Source organism: Narcine bancroftii, chromosome 3, assembly GCF_036971445.1.
Source record: "Narcine bancroftii isolate sNarBan1 chromosome 3, sNarBan1.hap1, whole genome shotgun sequence".
Taxonomy (NCBI): Eukaryota; Metazoa; Chordata; class Chondrichthyes; order Torpediniformes; family Narcinidae; genus Narcine; species Narcine bancroftii.
The window spans coordinates 81,879,464-81,899,464 of NC_091471.1; the positions used below are offsets into that span (position 1 = coordinate 81,879,464).

The following is a 20,001-nucleotide window of genomic DNA, read 5'->3' on the forward strand; positions in this document are numbered from 1 at the left end:
TGTCTACTTTCAGATGTATAGTTTGTTATAAAATCTAAAAAATTCCTCATTAATTTCCTGAAGTTTATAAGTAAGTAATCTCCAAATCTTTTCTAACAGCATTATTTTTGATGCTTGTTCTGTTTTTAATTGCCAAGCTAAAACCTTGCGCTCTTTTGCCTAACTCATAATAATGTCGTTTTGATCTTTGAATCATTTTTTCATATTTATATGATTGCAATATATATTGTAATTTTAATTTAGATAAATTGATCTTATTATCTTCAGTAGAATTCTTCTGAAATTCTTTTTCATTTTCTTTTTCCAAATTTTGACTTTCAATCAAGTATTGTCTTTTAACTCTAGCTGTATAACTAATGATCTGACCTCTCAAATATGCTTTTAAAGCATCCCATAAAACAAATTTACTTTGTACTGAATTCTGATTAGTTTGTAAATAAAAAATAATTTGTTCCCTAATATATTTAATAAACTCAGGTCTTTTTAATAACATCTTATTAAATCTCCAACGATTTAAAGGTTAAAGGTAAATTATTCCATCTATTCAAATCTTCTTTAATTTTATTAAATAATGGTAAATAATTCAACATATAAATTGTCCATGTTTTTAATCAATTTTAAAACCTAAATATTTAATTCCATTATCTGACCATTTAAATTGAACATTTTTTTTACATTGAGTATAATCTCTCTTAACTGAAGGCATAATTTCACTTTTATCCCAATTAATTTTATAACCTGATATTTCACCATATTCCTTTAACCTTATGTACAATGAACACAAAGAATTTTAAGGAGTTGTTAAATAAATCAAAACATCATCAGCAAATAAATTAATCATAAATTCATCAGAATTAACTTTGATTCCTTTAATATTCATATCTTGTCTTATTAATTGCACTAAAGGTTCAGTAGCTAAAACAAATAAAGCTGGGGACAAAGGACATCCTTGTCTAGTTGATCTAGTTAATGAAAAAGCAAAAGATATTTGTTCATTTGCCACCACTTCAGCAGAAGGGTTTTTATATAGTTTTAATCCAACTAAAAAATACTGATCCAAATCTTTCTTTAAATAAAAAAATTCATGCCTTTTCAGCATCTAATGACAAAACCATTGCTAAGTTCGATTTCTTCTGAGAAACATGAATTAAACTAATTAACTTAACAATATTATCTGCAGAAAACCGTTTAAAAAAAATCCAGATTGATCTAAATGAATTAAATTTGGTATATATTTAGCCAATTATAATCAACATTTAATAATGAAATTGGTCGATAAGTTTCAGTCTTTAACAAATCTCATTCTTGGGTATTACTGTTATAATTACATTAGAAAAAGACTCAAGTAAAGAATGGACTTCCATTGCCTGTTTCAATACCTTCATTAATGGAGGCATTAAAAAATCTTTAAGTTTCTTATAAAATTCAGATGAAAAACCATCTTCACCTGAAGACTTTCATTTTGCATAGAATTAAGTGCATGTATTTTGTGATCCTAACATAAATGTTGAGAAATTTATTCAAGATTCCTTAATCTTGCCGAAGTATATGAAAATGTGATCGTTGTTGGTGATTTTAATTGATCCTTTATTAGATAAATCACAAAAATCAATAACGAAAATGAAAACTTAAAAAAGAATCTTAATATAGATGAAAGATTTGAATTTGGTTGATATTTGGAAGAGATTGAAGCTGAAGGAAAAGGATTATTCATTTCATTCTGTGCCCAGTATAAGAATTGTCTGCAGCCAGTGAACTTGGAGGAATGAGAAGTGAGATTGGACTGTGAATCAAAGGACTTTTCTAAACTTACACACACATTACATACATGTGCGCTTAGAATTAGAAGGGGGGTTAAGTTAGGTTAGTTAAGTCAATAGTGATAAGTTAAAATGTGATTCAGTTTTCATGTTTAATAATAATTAAAAGGAACTTTTGTTTAAATGGCCATTTGTCTTGGTGAATATCTATTGTTGGGTTTGGGAGTCCTCTGGACTCATAACACTTTTAATAGCATTAATAGTTCTAGAAGCCTGTTGTGTCTTCAATTACTAAGCCAACATCTTATGAGCCCTCTTCCCCAATTCATAATGTTTCTGCCTAGTTCTCTGAATCAACTTCTCTGTTCTACAAGTCTGTATTGATTTATAATACATTTTCTTATTTATTAAATTTATATTTTTATTTTCAGACTAATCTTTCTCTAAATTTTCTATTCCTTTCTCCAATTTATCTACTTCTATAAGATAGTCTTTCTTAATTTTAGTAGAAATACTTGTTATTTAACATCTCAAATAAGCTTTTAAAGCATCCCATATCCCATATCAAATGAATCAGTATTTATATCTAAATATTCCTGAATTTGATTTCTCATATAATTACAAAAATCAACATTTCTTAACAATGAAGGATTAAATCTCTGTCTATAAACTGGGTTAATTTTTTCAGAGCCTTAACATGAAATTAATAAAGGTGAATGATCTGATAAAATCCTAGTCTTATATTCTGCATGCTTTACTCATCCTTGTAATTGAGCCGAAATTAAGAAAAAAATCTATTCTAGAATAAGAATCAAATCTGAAAGAATAAAATGAATAATCCTTTTCCTTCAGCTTCAATCTTCTCCAAATATCAACCAAATTCAAATCTTTCATCAATGTTAAGATTCTTTTGCAGTTTTCATTTTCATTTTCGTTATTGATTATTGTGATTTATCTAATAAAGGATCAATTAAAATCACCAACAACGATCACATTTTCATATGCTTCAGCAAGATTAAGGAATCCTGAATAAATTTCTTAACATTTATATTAGGATCATAAAATATTCATAAGAGTCCAAAATTCTGAATAAATTTGAAAATTTACTAAAACAAACCTTCTGCAGAATCAATGACAGTAGATTGCAATTTAAAAGGCAACTTCACACACAGAATCTTTCATTTGCTCCAGTCGGAGAAGAGATACAGGAGTATTAGAGCCAGCAACACTAGGCTAAGGAACACCTTCTTCCCATTGTACTTCTTCACATTGGTACAAAACAATATCTATTTATTTATATAGATAAAATACTCGTCATGCATACGTTTTGCTTAACCGTACAGGTAGTCCCTGACTTAGGACTATAATGGGGATTGTATCTCGGAATGGACGCAAGTTGGAATTGCGCATGGAGTACCCGAAGTCATAAAATAATGTCAGAAAGCCAAATTGTTTTGAAAGTCCGGAGCAGATAAACTTTAGAACAAAACAATAAATAAGAGTCCCACACAGAAAAATCAAAGTCAAAGTGAATGACCATTCATTTTCACAATTTACAATCTGCAATATTTGTGCTGAATTAATCAGTGTCCATTTATGATTTCCTGTTTCCATCTGAAGAGTTAGGCAGCACAGTAAAATGCAAATCAATATAAACTTGCCTTAACAGCACCAGCAATCGGGACTTAAGATTCGAATCCTACACTGTCTGTGTGGGTTTTCTCTGGGGCTCTGGCTTCCTCTCACTGTTCAAAAACATACTGGGGGCTGTAGATTAAATAGGGGTAAAATTGGGCAGCACGGACTTGTGGGCCGAAATAGCCTGTTACCATGCTGTATGTCTAAATTAATATAACTATGTCTTCATTCTGAGACATGTTGAAAGCATCTTGCCTGTGAGTAAGATCTGCATACCTACTCACTTATCAAATACTTCAAGTCTTATGAACCAATTTCAACCATGTCATGGTAGAGACCATGTAAAAAAATTAACATGACGAACATTCCTAAAATGTTCTTTGCTCTTTGATCAGTTGGTCTATCCCTAAGTGCGTAGTCCATCTCATGTTTGATACACTGGAGAAACTGTTGCATAATTAAACAGGAACTACTGAATTTAGGCCACTGTAAAAATAAATGAGAGAAGCACTCATTCAAAAAAGTAAATGATATAAATTTGGTTAAAAATGACGAAAATCAGATGAGCATATTTAAATTTGGGATAGTAAAATTTACAAAATAAAAAATGGTTAAATAAATTCGTAATTTAACTATTCCAACGATCTGTGATAAATAAAAATCAGTCTGATTAAATATATTAGGGTAAAACTTAAAGTTTCTGAATTTAATAAATCTTAATGTACTTTTCCACAACAAAATTGGCATGGAATTAATGTCAGAACAAGCATGCTAGATAACATGAAATTAAACTAAGTTATGTGAGTTTCTTCAAAGCCTCCAAATTAAAATCTATCAACCGGGCAAGAGAGACCTTCAACTAAAACAGTATGGTTACACTAATCTTTGGAATTTCAACCCCGATGAAAGATGAATTCAAATAAGTAATCACTCCAGAACAGATCAATTGTCCTGAAATACAAATTTATTCTCAAAATATTCAGATTTATAAATGAACATTCAAGGTTACCTGTATAATTTATTTCCAAGGCATAGATACACACACACACGCACTGAATTCAAGCAACCAGTGGTGAGTAGAGCACTGGCTCATTGGCAAGAAGCAGAGAATTGGAATGCAGGAATCCTCTTCTGGTTGGCTGCCAGTTGCTAGTGGTGTGCCACAGGGATTGGTGTTGGGGCCACTTCTTTTTTGTTGTATTTTAATCATTCAGATTATGGAATTAATGTCTTTATGGTCAAGTTTGCAGCTGATATGAAGGCAGGTAGTGTTGAGGAAATAGGGAGCTGCAAAAAGCCTTAGATAAATTGGGAGAATGGGCAGAGAAGTGACAAATGAAATACAATGTTGGAACGTGTTCTGTCAATTTCTTTGGTAGGAAAAAAATAGACAGGCAGATTATTTCTACATGGGGAGAAAATTGAAAATACCCAGATGCAAAGGGACCTGGGAAGTCAATATTAATTCCACTCAATTGGAAGGTGCCCAGTCGGAAGATAAGGAGTTGTTCCTTCAATTTGCAGGTGGTCTCAGTCTGGCAATGCACAAAATCATGGACAGTCATGTCAGCAAGGGAATGAGATGGGGAATTGAAATGGATGGCCACTGGGAAATCTACACTATCGTGGCAGACAGAGCCGAGGTGCTCAACAATGCGATCTCCCAATCTGCGTCCACTCTCTCCAATGACTAATGGGAACAGGATGCAGTAGATGATGCCTGCAGATTCACAAATTTCACTCACTTCATTTCAAGAGGAATAGAATACAAGAGCAGTGACGTGATGTTGAGGCTTTATAAGGCACTGGTGAGTCCTCACTTGGAGTATTGTGAGCAGTTTTGGGCTCTTCATGTAAAAAAGGAATGTGCTGACATTTGAGAGGGTTCAGGGGAGGTTCACAAGGATGATTCAGAGAATGAAAGGGTTATCATATGAGGAGTATCTGACAGCTCTTGGCCTGTACCCATTATAATTTAGGAGAATGGAGGGATCTCATTGAAACATTTTGAATATTGAAAGGCATAGAGTAGTTGCAAAAAGCTTGTTTCACTTGGTAGGAGAGTCTAGGACAAGAGGACACAACAGGTTTGAAGCAGGTTTACTTAGAACAGAGATGCAGAGGAACTTCTTTAGCTAGGGGGTGGTAAATCTGTGGAATTTGTTGCCACAAGTAGTTGTGGAGGCCAGATCATTGGGTGTATTTAAGGCAGAGATTTAAAGTTGGGAGGGGGAAAGAAGGGAAGAATGGACAGGGGGAGGAGTACAGACCAAAAGGCAAGAGGTCTCTGTCTTCTGAGAGAAGAGAAATAAAGCCGAGAAGCGGTAAGGGAAGGGGGGGGGGGGTGGTTTCTGAATGGAAAGGGAATGGGATGGCCTCTGAATGGAGAGGGAAGGGGGTGGGTGCTGGAGGAAAGAAACCAAGGGAGGGACAGGGGCTTGTTCTCAATTGCATCACAGAATTTTGCGACAGCCTTCAGGTGTAATGTCCATTTGAATGTTTGTTTTTCCAACTTTACAGCACTAACAGGCAGAGATTTTGTGCACAAGTCTCCAGAGTTGACTTGAAGACTGTGCTTTCAATGAGCCACAATTGTGATGTTCTGCTAAAAAGAGGCATCATGAACCTTCAAAAGGCTCTTTCAGGTGGCCAGAATACCCTAATGTAAAGCCGCATATTCTACCCCTATGCAGCTGATGAGGTACCAACCTGAATGCGCTGAACGCGCCTCCGAGGCACCTACATCAACCCTCCTCCAGGAGGGATAATTGGCTGATTGCTGGGCTCCGCTGCGGCACCTGAATGTGCAGCCGCTGTGCCCCCCTCCCCGCAGCCTGACAGCCCCCCCCTCCCTGCAGCCTGATGTCCACCGCTGGCTGCCCCTGCCCCGACGTCCCCCGCCGGCTGCCCCTCCCTAGTAGGGTGGGGGGGGGGCTGTCAGACAGTGGGGAGATGGGCTGTTGGACAGCAGGGAGGGGGCAGCCAGCAGGCGACGTCAGGGTAGGGGCGGCCGGTGCGGGCTGTCACAGCCCGACTGGCCACTCTTGCACCGGGGCCACTCTCTGCTGCTCAAAATGTGGCATAGTAATGGCGTTCTTCTCTACTCATATACCCCCACACAGCGGTTCCACCTGCGTGGGGAATTATGGGTAGTGAAGACGGGCATTGCTATGCCGCAGTCGCCCCACATATCAATAGGCCATTTCAGGTGGGCTGTAGCAGCCTTTTAGGGCTGCCACCTGAAAGGCGAGTCTTCAGACTGGGATCTGCTCCTGCAGCTGCCCTGAAGGGGGAGAATGCACCTGAAAGCAGCTAAAGAAATGGAATGGAAATAATGGTATTTCTGGGGATTATCACTCTTTTATTCTTTGTACAAGATTATAGATAGTTATAAATCATATTCCTTGTTCTGTTATTATTATCTATGAATTTCACACTTTTTTTTCTATTATTATCAATTTTTTGGTCACTTGCTTAATTTCAAATATTTCCTATTCTTAAGATTTCTGCACATTTTGGCAACATTCTAATCCTTTCAACATAATACTATCCTTAACTTTTGTTAGTAATTTGTTTAGCATCTTTGAATCAGTGGCACTGATGTCAACACTGATGAAGTGCTTTGAGAAATGGTTTTGGAGCAAATCAGTTCCTATCTCACAAAATACCTTGATCCCCTTCTATTCTCCATTGTCACAGCAACTCAATAGCAAATGCCATCTCACAGACACCTGTGTGAGGTGCTGCCTCTAGAAGGCAGCCAACATCATAAAGGAACCCTATCACCCAAGTCATAACTCCTTCAGGTATAAGGTAAAGAGCATGAAAACTGTCTTCTCTTGATTCAAGAACAGATTTTTTCGCAACAGTTATCAGACTCTTGACCCTTCTGTGAAATATGATTGAAGATGATTAAATGCACCATTCTGTGAAAGGGGATGGAATGCAAAGAATGTAGATGAGAGCTTGAAAACAGACAATACTAGCTAGTAGGCCTCTTCTTATCAGGAGCCCCAAGGATGCAAGGATCTGGTTCAGGCTGGTAGACTGACCTAAGGTAGTCTATAGCTAGTACTGTGCTTGCTTAATAGAGACATGAATATTAACTTAAACGCCCCTAAGGAGGGAATGAACTAATTAACATAACATGCGATGTATGAAGAGGGAGGAACTGAGTGATACCTGTATTGATGGAAGGGAAAAGTAGAATGTTGTAATGTATTGGGATCCTGATTGGAAGAAGGTAAATGAAGGTGGGGTGATGTAGAGCGCGGGACTGTACAAAAGAGTGATGATTCTGAACCTCCGGTGTGTCTCCAGACCAGGGACACCTGACTCTGCAGACTCGAAATAAAGCTGAACCTATTCTCCAAGACTTTGTCTCCAGAGTAGTGTTTGTGAACACTTTATATTTCACACTTCCATAGACTGCCTCACTATTGCAAATCACTTTTTTTTGCACTAGGATTATTGTGAATATTTATTGTCTCTTTTAATTTTATACAATTAGTTTGCTATAATTTTTCTTAACAAGTACTTGGAATCAATCATCTCAGCCAAGAGGCTTAACTGCAGTAGTTCCTTAGCGCAGGAATCCAAGCCAAGTAATTCTGCTGCTTCTGACCAATAACCTCCCCATTATCAATAGATCTGAAGTTGGGCTTTTGCTCAAGATTGCACAATTGTTAAATTTGCACCATCTTAGTAAACTAAGCACCCCATACTTTCACTCAGCAAGACTTACATAGCATTTATGCAGCATGGGTTGGTACGTAACATGCATGTCTGAAAGGTACCAATGACAACCACGAATAAGTGAGAAACCCATCTCCTCACCTTGACATTTAATGCCATCACCCTCAGTATCCGGTTTCTGTGGTTACAAGAGGAGATCAAGCTCATCTCCTGGTGCTTTTTCACCTTTTTACATGGCACAATTCGAAATGAGTACAGCTCCTGCACAGTTTAGCACCCTCCAGTACAAATGGTGAACAATGATTGCCAATGTATAACATCTACAAATTACTTTGCAGTTACTTGCCTGTGCAACTCCAATAGCACCTTCCAGGCTTACAACATTGGCCACCAAAGATTAAATGCATGGGAAGACAACCACCAAGTCACACACCACACTGATGTAAAAATATATTATTGTTCCTGGATTGAAATATTGTAATTCCCACTCCAGAAACATCAAAGTTGGAATATGCAGTAAATATGATTTACACATGAAATTTCAAAGAAACTATAATCAGCTGTCAATTTAGCATATTGTCACTTCCTTATAAGCACACAAAGCTCAAGAGTTTAAAAACGAGCAATCAAAAATGTTACTTTTTGATAACGGGTATCTTTTATACGCAGACAAGTCACAAATATTTTACAATTACCTTTCTTAAAATATTTTTTATTGAATTTAATATACATATCCCACAAACAAAGTCAAATAATATAACAAAAGACATAGCATACTTTTAGAATTTCCAACAAAATCTACAGAGAAATCGACACTTATCTGCAGTGGTTTCTCTTCACAACAGGCTTAGATATGCACTTGAAGTTCTGCTGGAAGTTTAACTGACTCAAACAAATTTCACAACAGGAACTGTTTGTCATGCTCAGACCTCCATCTCATTTGAGAGCTGTTTTATGTATTTATCTATGGTTATGGAGAAATAATCTCAGCTCACAGCAGACATTTTTAAATCAGGTCTTCAGATAAAAATAAATCCATCAGACAAGTTCCCATTCATTTAATATAGTATCTGAAGTGGTCAAATTCCCTTCTTTTTCATTTGCCCACAAATCTTTTTGTACACTTGGCTAAATTTAGCTGGATTGTGAAAAATTCTTGGTTTAAATCCCACCCCAAGAAATGAATTCACAAACTGGGATGAGTTCTGTACAGTATGCAAGAGACCATATTGTTGAAAGAGACATGAATTTATCGTCCCCTCTTTCTCAAGCAAACATTAAAAAAATTAAGGCAATTTTTTCTGGTCACATTCAACCCAAACAAAATGAGCATAATTGAAAAACATCACCTTAGTTTCCAGGTAAATCATCTAGTAGAAAGTAAAAGTTTGAAAAAAAAAGTTATTTATAATGTTTCGCTTTTATTAAATCGCTTGCTCAAAATACCCATTTGCTGGTGGGAATTTTCAGTAAACAATTATATAGCAAAATGATACAGTACAACTCGAATTATCCAAAATCGGATTCTCCAAAATCCTAAGTTATCCTAAACAAATCAGAAGTCCTCATTTATCCAAAATTTTTTTTGAGCCAAACTGACCAGGGAATGTCAGGCTTCCGGCAGTGGCGGCAGCAGACCTCAGGCTCCCAGTGGCAGTGGGAACCTCAAGCTCCCAGGCAGGAGCAGGACTCTTGGGCTCCCAGCACGAGCGGGGCCTCGGTGGGGAAGTGTTGATAATCAGTGGAGGTCAGCATTTTTTTTAATATAAAGGGAGTTAAACATTATTTTAATGCTTAAAAAGCCTTACCTTGATGCTTGTTGTTGTTTAAACACTGTTACAAGTGATTTGCTGTTGCTACTGGGCTGTTTTTAAAAAATGACCACTTTTCTGAAAGAGAAAGATTTTCAGTTAGTTAAAATCTTCTCGTTACATAAAAAAAATTATGTCAAAAATATCATATTACCTGGATCAGTAAATGGAGGGTACTACCACCAAAATGAAAGGCTGATAGATTATAGCTCCCAATAGTAGGCTGACGAACAGCCTTAACTCTTGACTCATCCACCTCAATGCCATAAATAAAACTCTAAAGATTACTTGGTCTCTTACTTTTCTGAATGCATTTGTATTCAGACACCAGAAACAATTAAGAATCTCTTGGATAAGAATACAGTAAAACCCCTGTTTCCAGAATTCAAGCAACTGGCAGTTTCAAGCAAGTACTAATAAAAAATTGTGGAAAATAAACAGGTAAAATTGGCGTGCCTTGCTGTTAATTTGCCAATCATGCAACACGTAATCTCCAGCAACCAGAAAATTCATTTACCTGGTATCTACCAACATAGGGGTTTTTACTCTAATTCCTTCAGACGACTGGCATTAAAATGAGAAAAACTAGAGGCTGTGGAAGAATGTGCAATAGTATCTCTCTATTTATTCCCAGCCAGGTTAATAATACTGGGTAATGGTTCCTGGAATCCACAGAGAGAAGTCATCAGTCTTGTTTTCTACTCAATGCTTTATGTTTTAGCTTAAGGAACTATCTATAGATGTCACAAACTAGCACATTACAAGATCCATGATGTTATTGGATATTTTTAAGGTAAGTTCTCGGTCAAGGACCGAAAGTACACTGAAGGCTGAAGAAGATGGCAAACAGAGCAGTCAACCATAGATTTTTCAATGAATGGGAGGTCAGAACCTATGTGAAGTGCTTCCACAAGAAGGCAGCCAACATAAAGGACTCCCATCACCCTGGTCACAACTTCTCACTGCTACCTTCAAGGAGAGGTATAGAAGCCTGAAAACAGTCACCTCTAGGTTCAAGGACAGTTCCTTCCCAATAGTAATCAGATTCTTTAATCTCTCTCATCATGGACTATCCGCACTATTACATGTTACTTTTTTGCACTAGGATTATTGGGAATTATTAGTGTTTCTTTGTAAATACCCATTTGGCTGCAGCAAGAATTTTAATTTAACACCCCTCTCTGTTACCGGATTCTAGTCTATCTAACGGAAAGATCAGTGTGCCTGATAGCATAGTTGAGCACCATCATGCTGACCTCTGGATCATCTCAGGGCTGTGTGCTCAGCCCTCTTCTGTTCAAGCTGCAGACTCACAACTACATCACCAGATCCAGCACCAAAGGAATAATCAAGTTTGCAGATGACACAATTGTACTTGGCATCATCAACAACAATGATGAGTCACACTAGAAAAGAGGCGGAAAACCTTGTGATGTGGCGCGAGAGTAACAACCAGAGTCTCAAAGTGGACGAGACAAAGGAGATGATCGTGTACTTCAGGGCGACCAGGAACAACTATGCTCAACTACACATAAATAACTCTGTAGTGGAGAGATGGAGAGTGCCAAGTTCCTTGGAGTCCACATAATTAATGATTTATTATGGACAACATCTCACTTGTCAGGAAGGTGCAACAGCGACTGCACTTCCTAAGAAGACTGAAGCAGGCAAGGGTAACGCCCACCATCATGTCAACATTCTACAAGAGCTATAGTGAGTGTCCTGGCCTACTACATCACTATATGGTACAGGTGCTGCAAAGAAATAGATTTGAGATCAATCCACAGGACCATAAGAGTTGCAGAGAGGATCGAATGATTCTCCCTCCCTGTCCCATATATTTTCCCCCTATTTGTGGTATTTGTCTGTATTTTGAATAAATACTCTACTCCACTGATAATTTTGTTTTTAATGTAGAAAAGTAGTCACTTAAAGGAAAATTAACATGAAATGTATGACTTTTTTTAATGCTTTTTTTTGGTAATGGGAAAACTTAACCTAAACTGTCATTTTAAACAAAAACACATTTTACAATCTCTTTGGTTTGGCTTCGCAGACGAAGATTTATGGAGGGGTAAATGTCCACGTCAACTGCAGGCTCGTTTGTGGCTGACAAGTCCGACGCGGTACAGGCAGACACGGTTGCAGCAGTTGCAAGGGAAAATTGGTTGGTTGGGGTTGGGTGTTGGGTTTTACCTCCTTTGTCTTTTGTCAGTGAGGTGGGCTCTGCGGTCTTCTTCAAAGGAGGTTGCTGCCCGCTGAACTGTGAGGCGCCAAGATGCATGGTTTGAGGCGATATCAGCCCACTGGCGGTGGTCAATGTGGCAGGCACCAAGAGATTTCTTTAAGCAGTCCTTGTACCTCTTCTTTGGTGCACCTCTGTCACGGTGCCCAGTGGAGAGCTCGCCATATAACACGATCTTGAGAAGGCGTGACCTACCCAGTGCAGTTGGATCTTCAGCAGCGTGGATTGGATGCTGTCGGCCTCTGCCATCTCAAGTACTTTGATGTTAGGGATGAAGTCGCTCCAATGAATGTTGAGGATGGAGCGGAGACAACACTGGTGGAAGCATTCTAGGAGCCGTAGGTGATGCCGGTAGAGGACCCATGATTCGGAGCCGAACAGGAGTGTGGGTATGACAACGGCTCTGTATATGCTAATCTTTGTGAGGTTTTTCAGTTGGTTGTTTTTCCAGACTCTTTTGTGTAGTCTTCCAAAGGCGCTATTTGCCTTGGCGAGTCTGTTGTCTATCTCGTTGTTGATCCTTGCATCCGATGAAATGGTGCAGCCGAGATAGGTAAACTGGTTGACCGTTTTGAGTTTTGTGTGCCCGATGGAGATGTGGGGGGGCTGGTAGTCATGGTAGGGAGCTGGCTGATGGAGTACCTCAGTTTTCTTCAGGCTGACTTCCAGGCCAAACATTTCGGCAGTTTCCGCAAAACAGGACGTCAAGCGCTGAAGAGCTGGCTCTGAATGGGCAACTAAAGCAGCATTGTCTGCAAAGAGTAGTTCACAGACAAGTTGCTCTTGTGTCTTGGTGTGAACTTGCAGGCACCTCAGATTGAAGAGACTGCCATCCGTGCGGTACTGGATGTAAACAGCATCTTCATTGTTGAGGTCTTTCATGGCTTGGTTCAGCATCATGCTGAAGAAGATTGAAAAGAGGGTTGGTGCGAGAACGCAGCCTTGCTTCACGCCATTGTTAATGGAGAAGGGTTCAGAGAGCTCATTGCTGTATCTGACCTGACCTTGTTGGTTTTCGTGCAGTTGGGTAACCATGTTGAGGAAATTTTGGGGGCATCCGAGGCGCTCTAGTATTTGCCAAAGCCCTTTCCTGCTCACGGTGTCGAAGGCTTTGGTGAGGTCAACAAAGGTGATGTAGAATCCTTTGTTTTGTTCTCTGCACTTTTCTTGGAGCTGTCTGAGGGCAAAGACCATGTCAGTAGTTCCTCTCTTTGCGCGAAAGCCGCATTGTGATTCTGGGAGAACATTCTCGACGACACTAGGTATTATTCTATTTAGGAGAATCCTAGCGAAGATTTTGCCTGCAATGGAGAGCAGCGTGATTCCCCTGTAGTTTGAGCAGTCTGATTTCTCCCCTTTGTTTTTGTACAGGGTGATGATGATGGCATCACGAAGGTCCTGATGCAGCTTTCCTTGGTCCCAGCAGAGCTTGAAAAACTCATGCAGTTTGGCATGCAGAGTTTTGCCGCCAGCCTTCCAGACTTCTGGGGGGGGGGGGGGGGGGGGCATTCCATCCATACCTGCTGCTTTGCCACTTTTCAGTTCTTCAATTGCCTTATATGTCTCTTCCCGGGCAAGGACCTCATCCAGCTCTAGCCTTAGGGGCTGTTGAGGGAGCTGGAGCAGGGCGGATTCTTGGACTAAGCGGTTGGCACTGAAAAGAGATTGGAAGTGTTCTGACCATCGATTGAGGATGGAGATCTTGTCGCTGAGGAGGACTTTGCCGTCTGAGCTGCGCAGCGGGCTTTGGACTTGGGGTGAGGGGCCGTACACAGCCTTTAAAGCCTCATAAAAACCCCTGAAGTCGCCAATGTCCGCGCTGAGCTGGGTTTGTTTGGCGAGGCTAGTCCACCACTCATTTTGGATCTCCCGGAGTTTGCGCTGAAGATGGCTGCATGCGCGACGGAAGGCTTGTTTCTTCTCTGGCCAGGACGGCTTTGTAAGGTGAGCCTGGTGGGAAGCTCACTTCTTTGCCAGCAGCTCATGGATTTCCTGGTTGTTTTCATCGAACCAGTCCTTGTTTTTCCTGGAGGAGAAGACCAGTACCTCTTCAGTGGATTGCAGTATGGTAGTCTTCAGCTGATCCCAAAGAGTTTCAGGGGACAAGTCCGTGAGGCGGATTGCATCCTCGAGCTTTGCTTTGAGGTTTGCCTAGAAGTTTCCTCTCACTTCGTCTGACTGCAGGTTTCCAACATTGAACCTCTTTCTGGGGGCTTTACAGTTCCTGGACTTTGGCTTGAAGTGAAGGTTGAGCTTGCAGCGAACCAGCCGGTAGTCAGTGTGGCATTCCGCTCTGGGCATGACCCTGGTGTGGAGCACATCTCGTTTGTCTCTTTCTCGCACCAGGACGTAGTCCAGGAGGTGCCAGTGTTTGGATCGGGGATGCATCCAGGTAGTCTTCAGGCTGTCCCTCTGCTGAAAAAGGGTGTTTGTAATGACAAGCCGCTGTTCTGCGCAGAGCTCCAACAGGAGGCGCCCGTTGTCGTTGCCGACACCATGCTTGCCCAGGATTCCTAGCCAGGTTTCTGAGTCTTTGCTGACGCGAGCGTGGAAGTCGCCAAGGATGAAAACCTTGTCGGCTGTAGGGGTGCATTGAATGAGGTTGCGCAGATCAGTGTAGAACTTGTCCTTTTCTGCTTGTTCCACCTGGAAGGTTGGAGCATAGACACTGATGAGGGTGATGCGACGCTTATTTTGAAGGGGGAGTCGCATGGACATGATCCGGTCTGAGTGGCCTGTCGGGAGGTTTTCGAGTTTGGAGGCAATGGAGTTCTTGACCATGAAGCCTATACCAGATAGGCGTCGTTCATCCATAGGCTTGACAGACCAGTAGAGTGTGTAGCCCGTGCCGTGTTCTTGGAGGCTGCCTACATCTGCAAGGCGGACTTCAGTGAGAGCGGCTCTGTCGATGTCAAGTCTGAGGATTTCATGTGCGATGAGGGCAAACCTCGGTGGCTGTCAGCCTTGTCTAGCATGGTTCTGATGTTCCAGCATGCTAGCTTGAGTTTGTAAGCATCTTTTGAGGGGGAGGACGTGGAGGGGGAGGACGTGGACATGTCCTCAGGCCTGCGCAAAGGAGGTTTTAGGTGGAGTGCAGTGTGCGCAGTACTGGCCCCACCCTTTACATCCATTGTTCGTGTGCCGTGGCCAAGCAAGATGGGACGTGGCAGCGAGGTCCTTGGGTCGTAGGTTTTATATCGGAGTGGCCTTCTCCTATGCAGCTTTCTTACCCGGGCTGGAGGGGCCTGCCTCCCCTCCTAGGTCGTACCATACTGCCTGGACCGGGGCCGGAGCCGCTGCTGTATTCCCTGTATTCCCAGGGTAAGGGTAAGTGTATGGGAGGCGGTGGCCCTGGCCCGGGCACAGGGAAAGCAGTGGTGGCCCCGGCCCCAGTCCGGGCAGAGGGTAGGCGGCGGCGGCGGCCCCGATCCGGGCAAAAGCAAAGGGGAGGCGGCGACCCCGGTCTCGGTCGAGTGAGGCAGGCAGAGGCCCCAGTCCGGGCAGAAGCGAGGGGGAGGTGGCGGCCCCAGCCTCGGTCGAGTGAGGCAGGTAGAGGCCCTGGTCCAGGCAGAAAGAAGGAGGCGGCGGCGGCCCCGGTCCGGGCACAGGGAAAGCAGTGGCGGCCCCGGCCCCAGTCTGGGCAGAGGGTAGGCGGCGGCGGCCCCGATCCGGGCAAGAGCGAAAGGGAGGCGGCGGCGGCCCCGGCCTCGGTCGAGTGAGGCAGGCGGAGGTCCCGGTTCGGGCAGAAGCGAGGGGGAGGCGGCGGCCCCGGCCTCGGTCGAGTGAAGCAGGCAGAGGCCCCATTCCGGGCAGAAGTGAGGGGGAGGCGGAGGCCCCATCCTCGGTCGAGTGAGGCAGGCGGAGGCCCCGGTCCGGGCAGAAGCAAGGGGGAGGCGGTGGCCCCGGCATCGGCAGAGCGAAGTAGGTGGAGGCCCCAGTCCGGGCAGATAGAAGGAGGCGCCGGCCCCGGTCAGGGCACAGGGAAAGCAGCGGCGGCCCCGGCCCTGGCAGAGGGTAGGCGGCGGCGGCCCCGATCCGGGCAAGAGCGAAGGGGAGGCGGCGGCCCCGGCCTCGGTCGAGTGAGGCAAGCGGAAGCCCCGGTCCGGGCAGAAGCGAGAGGGAGGCGGCGGCCTCAGCCTCGGCAGAGGGAAGCAGGCGGAGGCCCCGGTCCGGGTAGAAAGAAGGAGGTGGCAGCCCTAGTCCGGGCACAGGGAAAGCAGCGACATTTTATAATAATGAAGCTCTAAACGAGTGGGTGTGCGTGCATGTATACTTTCACATCTTCATTTAATTTGTCTAAACTACTAGATGTTTTTTACATTCAGTTGGACCTGTTGATCTTTTAGTCAAATCCACAGATCTGAAAGTATTCAATTTCCAGATTCAATAAATTACCAGTTACAAGACTATAACTGTAGAACTTTGATTGCTGTTTAACAAGTGCAAAGGGGATGGTAACAAGTTTCCTTTAAGACACGAGGTCTATTGTCTCAATAACCACATAAAGAGATGTTGCATAATTTTCTTTCATTGCAAGTTGTTACTCATTTTGAAAAAGTAACATATTAATATCTTGTTTAATACTCAGGATATGTTCTCACCAATAGAATCAATGCTTAAGTGTTTCATTATAACATTATAGTGGTAGCTCCCTCTTTTGGGGGGGTGGAGGTTTGCACTCCCAGAAAACAGTAACCAGACAATTTTTCATAATGCAAAGCCGTGCTATTTTGTGCACATGAAAAGAAATGAGTTAAAACAAGTGTTTATCATTTTCTCTCTTCTCCCACAGATATTCTATTTCTCTGTTTTTGGTGAATGATTTGATCCTCCATTATACTGTAAACCCCTGGTATCTGGGACCTTTGGGGTTTGGCAGATAATGGATAAGTGTATTTTCGGTTACAATGTCTAAATATACCTGCATTACAAATAAATAGTTTAAAAGTCAAAAATACTATACTGTATGAACACTTCACTTGCACGAATGTATAAATCTTAAAACATTTTACTTTATTTTTTGAAAACATTTAACCTTCGCTACATCTGCAAGTTTCTCCAGAGCCATCCAAAGGATAAACAATAACATTATAGATAATTAACACCCACCCCCCCCCCCACCCCCCACCATCCCCCAAGTTTACAGAAATCAATGGTGAGCAACATCAACAGCTCTTGAGCCTGGGTGACACCATTGATGTTTCACACAACTTTATTCAAACAGCTGGTACAAGGAAAACATGAGCAAGGTACTCCACTGGCTGAATATCTGCTCCCATCCTCACCAAACGTTTATGTGTTATTTCAGAGAACATTAATTTTTACATTTTGAGTTCAGTGTGCCCGATGGAGATGTGGGGGGGGGCTGGTGGTCATGGTGAGGAGCACACTGAACTCAAAACGGTCAACCAGTTTACCTACCTCGGCTGCACCATTTCATCTGATGCAAGGATCGACAAAGAGATAGACAACAGACTCGCCAAGGCAAATAGCGCCTTTGGAAGACTACACAAGAGTCTGGAAAAACAACCACCTGAAGAAACACACAAAGATTAGCGTGTACAGAGCCATCGTCATACCCACGCTCCTGTTCGGCTCTGAATCATGGGTCCTCTACCGGCATCACCTACGGCTCCTAGAACACTTCCATCAGCGCAGTCTCCGCACCATCCTCAACATTCATTGGAATGACTTCATCACCAATATTGAAGTACTCGAGCTGGCAGAGTCCGCAAGCATCGAATCCATGCTGCTGAAGACCCAACTGCGCTGGGCGGGTCACATCTACAGAATGGAGGACCATCGCCTTCCCAAGATCGTGTTTTATGGCGAGCTCTCCACTGGCCACCGAGACAGAGGTGCACCAAAGAAGAGGTACAAGGACTGCTTAAAGAAATCACTTGGTGCCTGCCACATTGACCACCACCAGTGGGCTGATATCGCCTCAAACCGTGCATCTTGGCGCCTCACAGTTCGGCGAGCAGCAACATCCTTTGAAGAAGACCGCAGAGCCCACCTCACTGACAAAAGACAAAGGAGGAAAAAACCAACACCCAACCAACCAATTTTCCCTTGCAAATACTGCAACCGTGCCTGCCTGTCCCGCATCGGACTTGTCAGTCACCAACGAGCCTGCAGCAGACGTGGACATACCCCTCCATAAATCTTCGTCCGCGAAGCCAAGCCAAAGAAAGAAAAGAAAGAAAGAATTTTTACAATTTTAAATTTTTTTTTTTAAAACCAATTCTTTTACTCTTATTCATTTATTTATTTTCCTAATTTTTTTTTGCCAGTGGCTTGAATTCCAGATGCTAGGGGTTTAACTGTACAAATGACGAGTGCATGCGGGAGGGAGGGAGGGAGGGAGGGAGGGTGTGTGTTGTTAACAATGATGCTGTACCAAGTAAGTCCCTGCCACACCCAGTTACATGTTGGTGCTTTTGCAGTTATAAATTGCTATGGTTTCTGTGTAAAGGCCGTCTTCTGAAACAATACTGGGCTATACTGTGATAACAAGGTGAGTGTGGGGTCATTGCTGGGGTTTGGCACAACCCATTTCATACACTGATTGTTCAGATTTCAATATCTCGATCATCACCATGTGATGGAAACTGCCATTTCACAACCATTTGGGTGGAGAGGTCTTTACAGCCTAAAACTCAATGATCAGCTTCTACCGATCAGCTTTATATCAACGAAATTAACAAAAATGTTACAGAACCAATCAAGGGAAGAAAAGACAGAAACTTCCATCACACCCAACAAGAGCTATTGAAAGACTGTGGGATTTATGGTGTCTGAAAACACCTAGAACAGCAAAAACCAGTTTCCGGCAATGGCCTGCACTCACTGCAAAGGCACAGACCCAAACCAGTGGTGCAGTGTCAAGTGACTAATTACTTGCTACTAGCTCCAACCACAATGATGATTAAAAATACAGGAATATTGATTAGAAATGAAAGAAATTCCAAAAAGTCTTCAAAAAGTGAAAAGGAAAAAAAGTTACAACTTGGGTTCACTACTTGCATTTTTGAACATCACCCAAATGCCATCAAAAGCAGCTGTGAAAAAATATTTCACGAATTCCAAGAGCGTACAATTATTATATATTAGAAATGTATGAGGAGATATCAGTGCTTGCAATTTGTTAATTTGGGAATTGTTTTTCCCCTATGAATTTCAACATTGATAATTTTTTAAAATTGTGTACAAATTAGGAGATGCTTTCCTTTTAGGAAAATGTGATATACGGTATATAAAAGTAATGAAATATAGCATGCTCTTCATCCCAAGCTGGAATAGACAGATAAATGGCAGGTAAAATTTAATGTTGTCATGCATGAAATGTAGCATTTTGATAATTTATTGTTATATACATTATAGAATGTTCAGATGTACCAAAATTCTTACTTGAGGCAGCCAAACAGGCTCTTCATTTAAAAACTACAGTTGTATAGATTAAATGAACAATAGATAGAAAACATAGAAGACATGATAAATATTTACAGTTACCATGATACAAAAAAAAAGTCACACCACAGCCATCTTATGATTAGGGTAACAAGGTGGGGGTGGGGTTCAAGGACTGATAGCCATTGGAATGAAATTGTTCTTGGACCCAGAGGTGCTGATCTTCAGGCTTCAGGACTATCTCCCTGAAAGTAGCAGTGAAAATAAGTTGTGACCAGGATGATGGGCGTCATTTATGATGTTGGCAGTCTTAATTGAGGTAGTGCCTTGCATAGATGTCTTAATTGATGGGAGTTTGGAGCCCATGATGGATCTGGCTATTTTTGCTGCCTTCTGCACCCTTCTGCGTTCCTGAATTATGAAGCTAGGGAACCAGTCAGTA

The 20,001-nt window shown here is 41.9% G+C and overlaps 1 protein-coding gene across 5 annotated transcripts in view; it reads right to left on the bottom strand.

Moving 5' to 3' along the window:
• The window catches only part of il6st (interleukin 6 cytokine family signal transduce), a 98,051-nt gene that overhangs the window by 64,518 nt on the left and 13,532 nt on the right, over positions 1 to 20,001 (bottom strand). For 4 of the 5 annotated variants that reach the window (XM_069924410.1, XM_069924413.1, XM_069924409.1 and 1 more), the window contains exon 2: positions 9,902 to 9,982. The gene's annotated coding sequence lies outside the window, so the exon portion shown is untranslated. Of the gene's footprint in view, positions 1 to 8,870; positions 8,974 to 9,901; positions 9,983 to 20,001 lie in introns of those variants that run through there. The other variant, XM_069924412.1, reaches the window with a different exon arrangement.